Source organism: Moschus berezovskii, chromosome 17 (genome assembly GCF_049115385.1).
Source record: "Moschus berezovskii isolate FMDL1 chromosome 17, NW_MosBer_1.0, whole genome shotgun sequence".
In the NCBI taxonomy this organism is placed as follows: domain Eukaryota; kingdom Metazoa; phylum Chordata; class Mammalia; order Artiodactyla; family Moschidae; genus Moschus; species Moschus berezovskii.
Genome location: NC_142476.1, coordinates 25,053,105 through 25,065,672, shown reverse-complemented (window position 1 = coordinate 25,065,672; position 12,568 = coordinate 25,053,105). Strand labels below are relative to the sequence as shown.

Here is a 12,568-nt window from a genome sequence, read left to right as displayed (position 1 = left end):
AGTAGCTTCAATCCTAATCTGGTCTCCATTGCTGGCTAAGAGGAACAGTTGAGGAGGATAGCATGATATGTTGCCATCATCCCAGGCACTGGACTCGTGCCAACTTTGGTTTAAATTCTTTGTTAACCATGATCTGTATAACTTTGAACAAGCCACTTAATTAATCTCTCTGAGTATCTGACTTGAAGAGTGCTTTTGAGGTTTAGAGGTTTTATTTTTTTTTTTTTATTTTTCAGTTTTTTTTAAGTTATTATTTTATTTTATTTATTTATTTATTTTTGGTAATTAATTTATTTTTTATTGGAGGCAAATTATTTTACAATATTATATTGGTTGGTTTTGCCATACATTGACATGAATTCGCCCCGGGTTTATATAAGTTCCCCCTCCTGAACCCCCCTCCCACCTCCCTCCTGCCTTTATCCTCCCTCTGGGTCATCCCTGCATGCCAGCCCCGAGATCCTATAACATGCATCAACCCTGAACTAGTGATTCGTTTCACATATGACAACATATGTGTTTCAATGCCATTCTCCCAAATTTTAGATATAATGTTATCTCCCACTTCTACTCTTTTAGAAGCTGTCCAGAAAAGAGAAGTTATTTGTTCTCTAGACTGCTTTAAATTACTTAAATGAAGACTCTGTAGTGAAGAAGAGAACATGTCTCCAGAACTGGGAAGAACCAGACCTCAATATTTGGGACTCCCAGACTTGTATTCATAAAAATCATATGTATTGCTTTTTAGAAATACAGCTTTCTGGATGCTTTCCCACATCTCATGAAACAGCATCTCTCATGCAAGTAATCTGAGCCTTTACATGGAGAAACATTGGACCAGACTGTAAAGACTGGTCTAGAGACTTGCCAGTGCAGTCAAGACGGACTGAAGACTAGAGTCCACGAAAGAACTCGAGTATCCCATCAAACACAGGGCAACAACAGAAAAGAAAATAGCAGATCCAATATCTGAGAGAACACAAGTCTACCAACATACTACCTAACTATGGTAACAAAATATATGTTATCAGGAGATTCAGTTAGAGTACACAAGTGGAAAATCATCAGAGACAAGGAGAAGGAGGCTGGAGGGTATCTGGGTTAGTGTGAAAAAAGAGAGAAACACAAGGTTGGTGACTGTAAGGATTTTTAAAAACTACCAGACTAGTTGGAAAATATAAAACAGTCTTCTTGATATGAATTACCATAGAATAGAAGTAAGATTGGAGAAGGAAATGGCAACCCACTCCACTGTTCTTGCCTGGAGAATCCCAGGGACGGGAGAGCCTGGTGGGCTTCCGTCTGTGGGGTCGCACAGAGTCGGACACGACTGAAGCGACTTAGCAGCTTAGCAGAAGTAAGATATATCACTAGCTGAAAATGTTTCCTCTAATAGGATCTTGACGTGTCTGGATAGCATTTCATCAACCTGAAGGAAGAATAAATGATGAAGTGAACTTCTAATCTAATATCGATCATGATCAACTTGGAGAAAGTAGTTAACATGACATTTGACAGGAATATGAACAGAAAGTGATGTATCATCTTGGCCTTCATGATGGCTGTGTCACATTGGAGGGACATGGTGCCAGACTTGATCCTGTCCTCTTTCATATTTGTATTCATAATTTCAGGGAGAATTGGAGATGTTAAAAAAGATGTAGGAATTTCTAAGGGATTAGTTGATGGATTTCACAAAGACCTCAGAGGTTAAAAATGACAAATTAATCCGAGGCAAAAAAAAATTGCATAGGAATAGGGAGAGTGTGGCTTAAAGACACCACCCATTGAAATAGTTGAGCTATTAATGACTCTCTCTAATTATTAATTTGATAATTCAATTTTGTAATAAAGCTAAGAAGCCAGTAATAGAAGTTTGCAGTAGCCTTCTTATACTCTTGCTTTCTGAGTGCTTCCAAAGTATTATATCTAAGTCTGATGCTGTATATCAAGAGGGACATTGAAAAATCTAGGCAATCAACTGTCATTTAATTATTTCTTTTATTGTTTGACCAGTCCTATAGCTGTTTTTTAAATTAGGATTTGTTTTAATCCCAGGAGTAACACACTCAGCAAGCGAGTCTTTTCTATCCATACAATTGTCATCCAAAAGTATTCAGTCCTAAGAAACTCAGCTTTCAAATTGCTTATTATTTTTCTTTTCTATATAAAAGGAGTGTAGATGCTTCCCTTTTTCTCAAACATGGAAAAAAAGTGTTTCCAAAAGGTGGAGTAAGGGTGCGTGGTCTCCTGGACTGGAAATGAAGTCATGATCATGAGAAGGGGAACATTCTTATGATCCCCTGGGTTTTCCAGGGGAAGTTCCATTATAGACGGCAGAGGCTCTCAGTAGGTGGTCCTTTTGATGATCAAAGTTTCATAATTCTGGAAGTTCTAATTCTCTAGACCAAACTATGAAATTATATTTAAACCTCAGATACTTGCCAAGTGAGACAGATGTTTCCACAAACAAATGATTCTTTGGGGTCTAATGGCTCAAGCATTCATCTGCACGTAATTATTTTCTAGCCAAAATCAACCAAGGTGAAGCACCCAGAAGTAGAATATTGTGGTGAAAAGCTTTGAATTGGGGCCCCTACACTCCAAGTATTATCTGGAGGACAGTGGGCTTAGATGCTAACTTTTTAAAAGCTTAGTTTTCTCATCTGTAAAATGGAAATGATGAAGATAATACCACAATCAGGGAAGTTGTTCTGAGGAATCAATGCAAGACTAGACATGAAAAATATAGCCTGGTGTCTGGTTCCTGGTCATCGTCTGTAAATAGCAGCTTAATGACTGTTTTGGCCAAACACATATTTGACTTCTGGCCCTTCTCATTACACCAACATTTTAACAAATATATCTAATGTCCTGCTGTCTTTACTGTTGGCCAGAAACTATTTTGTGTCTGTATTACTTGTCTGGCTAAAACATTAGTAGAGCACCCTTACTTTTTTTCTTTGGATGTATTTGCTTGGCTAAAATATGCTAACACCCACTTAAAAATTTTTTCTATATTGTTTTTGTGTTTTGTCTTATAGTTCACTTGTGGCCTAGAGGAGACTTGAGAATATCGTAGAGAACTTTTCTCATTTAAAGGATAACTTTAGTTCAGGGCTCTACTGTGCTATTTTCTTGGTATTGGTGAATTTATTATTCATTGTATTATAATTTTCGTGGTTAGGGAGTATCCAAGGCACTTTTGATCAGTTATATATTAATTCAAATTTTACCATGATTTGAAAAAAATGAGTTACTGTCTCTGAATGATTGAAGTAATAGGCAAAATTTAGACCCACAATACGTTCAGAGGAAGGTGTTTTGATTTTGGCATGACACGTGCCTGGAGCTTTCAGAAGAAAGAAAACCAGTAAGTCAACTAGAGCTCAATCTTCTACTTGGAGTACACAGTATGCAGACATCTTACTATTATCACAAAATTTTGTTACCTTACTAATTCTTCTTCTACAACAGTGTTCACCTAAATTCAAAATTCCAAGACCATCTCTTTGTGCTAGAAGGGAATAACAGTATTTATATTTTTATTTAGTTTTTATGGTAAGTGAACCAGCACCATTTGTTGAAAAGGCTAACCTTTCCGCCACTGAATGGCTTGGCATGCTTTTTGAAGTCATTTGATTGTACATGTAGGGTTAAATTTCTCTAACAACAATTCTGTTCCATTGCCTAATTGTGATTCTTATGACAGTACCACTCTGTCTTTTATTCTTTTTTCCCCAGCTTTATCGAGATATAATTGATGAATAAAATTCTATACATTTGAAGTGTACCATGGGATGATTTAATGTATACTTTGTGAAATATTATTACAATCAAATTAACACATCCACCATTTTACATAGTTACGATTTTTGTGTGTGTGGTGAGAACATTTAAGATCTACTGTGTTACCAGTACAGTATTTAGTAGTAGAATAGTCACCATGGTGTACATTAGACTCCCAGAACTTGATCTTGTAAATGAAGGGTTGTACCTTTTGACCAGTATCTCCCCATTTCCCCCAACCCCCAGCCCCTGGTACCACCATTCTACTGTCAGGTTCTATGAGTTCAACTCTTTTTAAATTCCACATAGAAGTGAGATCATATAGTATTTATCTTTCTGTCTGGCTTCTTCCACTCAGCATAAGGTCCTGTTGTTTCATTCAGGTTGTTTCAAGTGACAGAATTTCCTGCTTTCTTGTGACTGAGAAGTATTCCATCTGTCTATCTGTCTCTCTCTCTATGTATATAAATATATAAAATGTATGACAGTGCATATAATAAACACACAGAATGAGAGAGAGAGAGAAAGGTAGCATCTTCATTATCCATTCATCTATCTGTGGACACTTAGATTGTTTCTGTGTCTTGGCTTTTGTAAATAATGCTGCAATGAACATGGGAGTTATAGACATCTCTTTGAGATACTAATTTTATTTCCTTCAGATGTATAATATGGGATTGCTGGACTATATGGTAGTTCTATTTTTAACTTTTTTGAGGAAAGTTCATGCTGTTTTCTAGTGGTCATTACCATTTACATTCCTACAAAGAGTGTACGAGTTTCTTTTTTTCCACATTTTCATTAACACTTGTTATTGCTTGTATTTTTTATTACAATCCTAACAGGTGTGAGGTGATAATTCACTGTGATTTTGATTTACATTTCCCTAATGAGTAGTGATGGTGAGCTCCTTTTCATGTACCTGTTGGCCATTTGTATATCTTCTTTGAAAAACTGTCTATTCAGGTCCTTTGCCCATTGTATATTTGTATTATTTATTATTTGTTGGTGGTTTTTTTTTTTTTGGCTATCGAGTTGTCTAAGTTTCTTGTATATTTTGATTATTCACCCTTTATTATATATATGGATATGACACCAAAAGCACAAACAATAAAAGCAAAATAAATAAGTGGAATTACATCAAACTGAAAAGCTTCTGCAAAGTAAAGGAACCCATCAGAAAAATGAAAAGCAACCTACAAAATGGAAGAAAATATTTGCAAACCACATATGTATGTGTATATATATATATATTTGCATTTATTGTTCATGCTTTTGGTGTCATATCCAAGAAATCATTGCCAAGAACACTGTCAGGGAACTTTATTCTTATGTTTGCTTCTAGGATTTTGTGGTTTCAGGTCTTACATTTACGTCTTTAATCCATTTTGAGTTAATTCTTTAGCGTAATACTGAATTGAATACAGTACTTGATTTTCATATGTTAAGCCAACCCTGCCATTCTGGAATAAATTCCTCTTAGTCGTGGTGCATAATGTGTTTTACGTGTTGCTGGATTCACTTTGCTAGTTTTTTTTGATGATTTTTGTGTCTCTTTTCATAAGGGATATTGATCATGGTGTCCTTTTATTGACTGTCTGGTTCTGTTATCATGTTACACTGACCTCTTAGAATGATTTAAGAAGTGTTTCACTCATTCTCTGCTTTATTTTGAAAGAGTCTGTGAAGGACTCAGTTTAATTCTTAAATGTTTGGCAGAATTCACTATTAAAGCCATTCTCCAGTTTTGTGAGCATGTATGTGAAGGACTTTTATTATTATTATTAACGCATTTGTTTTTATGTGTCTATTCAGATTTTCAGTTTCTTTGTGAGTCTGTGTCAGTAGTTTGTATCTTTCTAAGGAATTATCTATTACATCTAGGTTATAACCTAATTGTTGACACAGAACTGTTTATAATATTACTGTATAGCTGTAATTCTGAAGATTGGTAGCAATGACCCTTATTTCATTCCTGATCGGAGTGATTTGGTCTCCTCTCTTTTGTTCTGTCTTGGTCAGTTGGACTAAAATTTTGTCCCTTTTATTGATCTTTCAAAAAACTAGATTTTAGTTTCATTGAATTTCTAGTGTCTATTTTTGCTCTGTTCTTTATTATTTCCTTTATTCTGCCTGCTTTGGGTTTAGTTTACTCTTCTTTATTATTCTGGTTTCTTTGAGTGGAATGTTAGGTTACTGATTTGAGTTTTTAATATAGTTGTTTACAGCTACGAATTTCACTTTAAGTGTTGTTTTCTGTGCATCCTGGAAGTTTTGATGTGTTGTATTTTTATTTTAATTTATCTCAGGGTGTTATGTAATATATGATTTCTTCTTTGAGAAACATGTTATTTAGGAGTATGTTATTTCATTTCTACATATTTGTGAATTTCCCAACTCTTCTCTTATGATTGATTCATAATTTCATTCTGTTGTGGTTTAAAAACACACTTTGTATGATTTAATCCTTTTAAATATCCTGAGACTTCTTTTATACCCTAATATATGGTTTATTCTTAAAAATATTCTCTGTGCACTTGAGAAGGATGTTGATTTTGCTATTCTTGTGTGGACTATTCTATGTGTATCTCTTGATTTATAGTGTTGTTCAAGTCTTCTATTGTTGATTTTTGTCTAATTGTTATATCCATTATTGAAAGTAGATTATTGATGTCTCTGACTATTATTGTTGAATTGTCTTTCTCCCTTAGATTCTGCAAAATTTTTGTTTCATTTATCTAGAGACTCCATTGTTTTGTGAATGTGTATGTTAGTGACTCAGTTGTTTTCGACTCCTTGCAACCCCATGGACTGTAGCCCTCCAGGTTCATCTGCTCGTGGTATTCTCCGGGCAGTAATACTGGAGGGAGGAAGGGAGGGAGGGAAGTCGCTCAGTCGTGTCCAACTCTTTGCGACCCCATGGACTATAGCCTACCGGGCTCCTCGGTTCATGAAATTCTCGAGGCAAGGATACTGGAGTGGGTTGCCATTTCCTTCTCCAGGGGATCTTCCCGACCCAGGAATTGAACCTTGGTCTCCTGCACTGCAGGCAGATTCTTGCCTGGAAAATACAATGGACAGAGGAGCCTGGCAGGCTACAGTCCGTGGGATCGCAAAGAGTCAGGCATGGCTGAGTGCTTAACACTTTCACTTATGGCCTTCCCTGGTGGCTCAAATGGTAAAAAAAAAATCTGCCTGTTCTGCAGGAGACCTGGGTTCAATTCATGGGTCAGGAAGATCTCCTAGAGAAGGAATGGCTACCCACTCCAGTATTCTTTCTTTGAGAATTCCAAGGATAAAGGAATGTAGTGGGCTATAGTTCATGGGGTTGCCAAGAGTCAGATACCACTGAGTAACTGTTTTGTGAATATGTGATTATAATTGTCACATATTTTGGATAAATTGATACTTTGTGTCATTTAAAAATATCTTACTTGGTTTCTACTAACAATTTATCTTTCAAAATCTGTTTTTTTCTTTTTATATTGGTATAGCCTCTCCATTTTTATTTGTTTACTGTTTGCATGGTATATCTTTTCCATATTTTTACTTTCAACCTATTTGTGTCTTTGCATCTAAAGTGGGTCACTTGTAGACAACATATAGTTAGGTCATGTTTTTATATTTTCTTTTGCTTTTTAAATCCATTCTGCTGGTCTCTTTGCCTTTTGCTTAGAGTGTTTAATACATTTACGTTTCATGTAATTACTGAGATGCTAGGATTTATGTCTGCCATTTATATGTATGTATGTGTTGTTTTTGTGTTCTTCCATTACTTCCTTTTTGTGTTAAATAGATATTTTCTTGTGTACCATTTTGTTGGTCTTATTCCTTCTTTTTCCATATTTTTGAGTTCATTTTTAGTGGTTACCCTAAGCTTTACAATTAGCATCTTAATTAATAATGTTAATACTTTCGATTAATACTAATTTAGTTTCAGTATTATAAAAACTTTGCTCCTATGTAGATCCCTTCCCTTTCCCCTCCTTTGTGCTATTATAGTCATACAAATTACATCTTTATTCATCATCTACCTATCAGTATATATTTATAATTATTGATTTGTGTTATTGTCTTTTCAATCAGGAAGGAGAAAACAGTGTTATATGCAAAATCTACAGTTTTACTGTCTTTACTGTTAGTTACCTCTACCAGTGCTCTTTACTTCTTTATATGTATTAAAGTCACTCTTTTTATGCAGCCTGAAGGACTTCCTTTAGTATTTTTTTAAAATTTAATTTAATGTTGTCAATCAGTGGACATTAAAATAGGAAGATGATTGTGGATTATCTAGATTGTCCCAGACATGTCATGAAAAGTAGAAAATTAAGGCAGAATTCAGAATGATGAGATGTGAGGTCTTATGAGCTTCCCTATTACTACCTTTGTAGATGGAGGAAAAGTGAAAGTGAAGTCGCTCAGTCGTGTCCAACTCTTTGCGACCCCATGGACTGTAGCCTACGAGGTTCCTCTAATACTGTAGTGGGTTGCCATTTGTGTCCATAACACAAGGAATATATGTCCTCTCTAAAAGTTGGAAAGAAAGTGAAGTCGCTCAGTTGTGTCCGACTCTTTGTGACCCCGTGGACTGTAGCCCGCCAGGCTCCTCTGTCCATGGGATTCTCCAGGCAAGAATACTGGAGTGGGTTGCCATTACCTTCTCCAGGGGATCTTCCCAACCCAGGGATCGAATCCAGGTCTCCTACATTGCAGGCAAACACTTTATCCTCTGAATAGGCAGGGAAACAGGTTTTCCTCTTAACCCAACAGAAAGGAAATGAGTCCTTCTGCAACTTTGATTTTAACCCAGTGAAGCCATGTTGATTTCTGACCCACAAAACTATAAAATAATACACTTGTGTTGTTTAAACTACCAAGTTTGAAATAATTTGTTATGGAAGGGAAAGGAAACTAATACGGTAACTTTCCTGGACAATCTCTGTGAAGTCTGTTTTGATAGACTTTAAAATGCCTCTGGGAAAGGGACTGATTTCACTGAGCAAATTTTGGGTCTGGATAGTTAAAGACAAGTCCTATGAGTGGAAATTTCCAGAGAAAGGCCAGACAGGTCAAATAGTGAGTTTTCTAGGAATGGGGCTTTTAGGTAGCTCTGCTGCTGCTAAGTCGCTTCTGCTTCCCTCCAATACTTCCTGTGCTTTTTTTCACTGTGGCTGCAGAGCTGTTTGTTTTCAAGATCACTGCTGAGGTAAGGAAAGAGTTATGGGAAGAGAGTGAGATAAAATGTTGTAAAATTCACTCTTTTTAATTGGATGTAACTCTTTTTCTTGAATAAACACTTCTTGAATTATTGCAAGCATTTAGTTAATTCCCTGAGTTGTAAAAATGTTGGTTTTGATAATTTTCCAGTGTTCTTTTTCTTTATGGTGGAGTGGATTTTGCAAGTCCTTATTCTGCCATTCTTGCTGACATCTAATCTTTTCTCTTTAAGTTCTCTAGTGGAATGAAAAATAGCCAATCTGCTTCATGGCTGTTTTATTTCTTATTCCCACCATATTGTTTTATTGAAGCAGTTACATACCCTGTCAAAGCTGTCAATGATCACTTTCGTCCAGAAGGCTTCAAGTTAGTATTTAAATAACTATTTTGGAGCAATGTGCCATGGACTAATTATTTTTTCTTTCCAGTTATAAAAATCAGATAGTCATATTTAAAGGTCTTTTTTTTTCTTTGCTTAAATGCCATATCATAAGTCAGAATTCAGCAGAAAACAGAAACAATCTAAGCATTTCAAACAGGAAGGATTAATACATTGATTTAGATGAATACAAATGAACTACAGGTTTGAGAGCCAAGTGGCCTCTAAACTTTGTTTTCAGGAAAAACTTTCAAAAAAGTAGAAATCTGATCTATAAGATCATCTATTTTTGAGGACAGACTATTTTAAACTTGTCAAAAACCAGCTTTGACTTATATTATTTGTTATTCCTTTTGCTTGTTTGTTTCCCTGGTGGCTCAGATGGTAAAGCGTCTGCCTACAGTGTGGGATACCCGGGTTCAATCCCTGGGTTGGGAAGATCTCCTGGAGGAAATGGCAGCCCACTCCAGTACTCTTGCCTGGAAAATCCCATGGACAGAGGGGCCTGGTAGACTCCAGTCCATGGGGTCACAAAGAGTCGGACATGACTGAGTGACTTCACTTTCACTTTACTCTGGTGTAGTCTTCTATTATTTCTTTATTCCTGATTTCTTTGGGTTTATTTTACTGGTATTTTTCTAGAATCTGAGTTGAATGCTTAGAACATTTATTTTTAGCATTTCTTAGTTTTTAATATATTAATTAGAACTTTAAGATTGCCTTTGGTTAATGTACAGCTTATCGATGACCCACAGATTTTAGTTTTAATCAGTTTCATTCTAGTTAATTTTTTCTCTCCATTAAATTGGTCTAAATTTTCTCTTTAATAAGGTTTTTCCCCATGTAGAGAACTTCATATTTTACTACTGAGTTCTGTGATTTTCTTCTTATGATTTTTTAAACTGTGGTATAAATACCTTATTGAGATTTTTTGTGACCTAGTATATAGTCTGTTTTGAAAATATTCTGTTCGTATTTGAAAATAATATGTATTCTTTGTTAACAATAAATACACAAATAACGTGTGTGTATAAACATATATCAGTTCAGTTCAATTCAGTTGCTCAGTCGTGTCCGACTTTTTGCTACCCCATGAACTACAGCACGCCAGGCCTCCCTGTCCATCACCAACTCCCGGAGTACACCCAAACCCATGTCCATTGAGTCGGTGATGCCATCCAACCATCTCATCCTCTGTCGTCCCCTTCTCCTCCTGCCCTCAATTCTTCCCAGCATCAGGGTCTTTTCCAGTGAGTCAGCTCTTCGCATGAGGTGGCCAAAGTATTGGAGTTTCAGCTTCAACATCAGTCTTTCCAATGCACACCCAGGACTGATCTCCTTTAGAATGGACTGGTTGGATCTCCTTGCAATTCAAGGGACTCTCAAGAGTCTTCTCCAACACCACGATTCAAAAGCATCAATTCTTCGGTGATCAGCTTTCTTCACAGTCCAACTCTCACATCCATACATGACCACTGGAAAAACCATAGCCTTAACTAGACGGACCTTTGTTGGCAAAGTAATGTCTCTGCTTTTTAATATGCTATCGAGGTTGGTCACAACTTTCCTTCCAAGGAGTAAGTGTCTTTTAATTTCATGGCTGCAATCAGCATCCGCAGTGATTTTGGAGCCCAGAAAAATAAAGTCTGACACTGTTTCCACTGTTTCCCCATCTGTTTCCCATGAAGTGATGGAACTAGATGCCATGATCTTAGTTTTCTGAATGTTGAGCTTTAAACATATATATGTTTGGGTAATTTTAGCTTTCAAATTCTCTATAACTTTATTTTTTGTTTCACTATGTGGTTAATTTCTAAGAAATATTACTTTTAGATTTTTCAAATTTTCTCTCCTTTTTTATTTACAATTTTGCTTTTTTATTCAATTCATAAAGCATTATCATTATAGTGGATTCTTTCTGAATTACAACAGTTCAGTCAGTAGAAAGCATTATTTTTGCCTTGTATACCAGTTTGTCAGAAATTGATATCTCCCTTATTGTTCTGGTATATCTCTGTTTAGCTCTTTACTGTCAACATTTTTACAGTTGTTTTGCTTGTGCTTTTTAATTAAAAAAACAAACAAACTGTTAACCCTCAGATAGTCTTAACTCTTGTGTTGACCAAGAAAATTAACTCATTCACATTTATGCTCTTGATTTACATATTTGATTTTATTTCTACCATCTTATTTAGTTCTGATCATTTTTCTTATTCCCTGTCTCCTTTTCCCTTTCTGTTTATGCTAGGTTAATGGATCAGTTATTTAATTGGATATGGGGTGGAAGTGAGGGGCTCTGGTGCATTGTATAATTTAAATGTATCAAATCTTTAAAATGTTTTTTATATAAACTCCAAAGTTAATATATACATAGCATCTTTTCCAAATAAGGTAAAACCTCTAGTTTACTTGCAATTTTGTTTTTCCTCACATCCCTCCTGCATTCCTTAAAAGATAGGAGATATAGGGCTTTGCTATTCCAAGTTGTCTTTACTTTTACGCCATGCCTCTTAAACTTTTTGAATGCCTACTTTATAAATACATGGTTTAGTCACTAAGTCATGTCCAACTCTTGCGACCTCATGGACTGTAGCCTGCCAGGCTCCTCTGTCCATGGGATTTCTCAGGTAATACTGAAGTGGGTTTCCATTTCTTCAGGGAATCGTCCCAACCCAGGGATTGAACCAATGTCTCTTGCATTGAAGGTGATCTCTTGCATTGCAGGTGGATTTTTTACCTCTGAGCCACCAGGGATACCCAACGTTAAAACTAAGCAGCATTTTCTGTGATTATTTAAAGTTGTAAATATAGTTTTCTGTTTTATTTTACTAACAAGAAATCTTTTTTATTGTTACTTTTCTATCAAAAAAGACTATAATAAACAAATAAATTTCTCTGAAATAATTTAAGATAGTACTGTTCTGACTCAATGGACATGAGTTTGAGTGAACTCTGGCAGTTGGTGATGGACAGGGAGACCTGGCATGCTGTGATTCATGGGGTCACAAAGAGTCAACACGACTGAGCGACTGAACTGAACTGAACTGAACTAAAGGTAAAGTCAGGCCTCCCTGGTGGCTCAGATGGTAAACAATCTGCCTGAAACACATGAGACTTGGGTTTGATCCCTGGGTTGGGAAGATCCCCTGGAGAAGGGTATGGCAACCCACTCCACTATTCTTT

At 36.0% G+C, this 12,568-nt stretch overlaps 1 protein-coding gene across 6 annotated transcripts in view; it reads left to right on the top strand.

Moving 5' to 3' along the window:
• The window catches only part of HMCN1 (hemicentin 1), a 540,326-nt gene that overhangs the window by 338,482 nt on the left and 189,276 nt on the right, over nt 1–12,568 (top strand). The window lies entirely within an intron of this gene.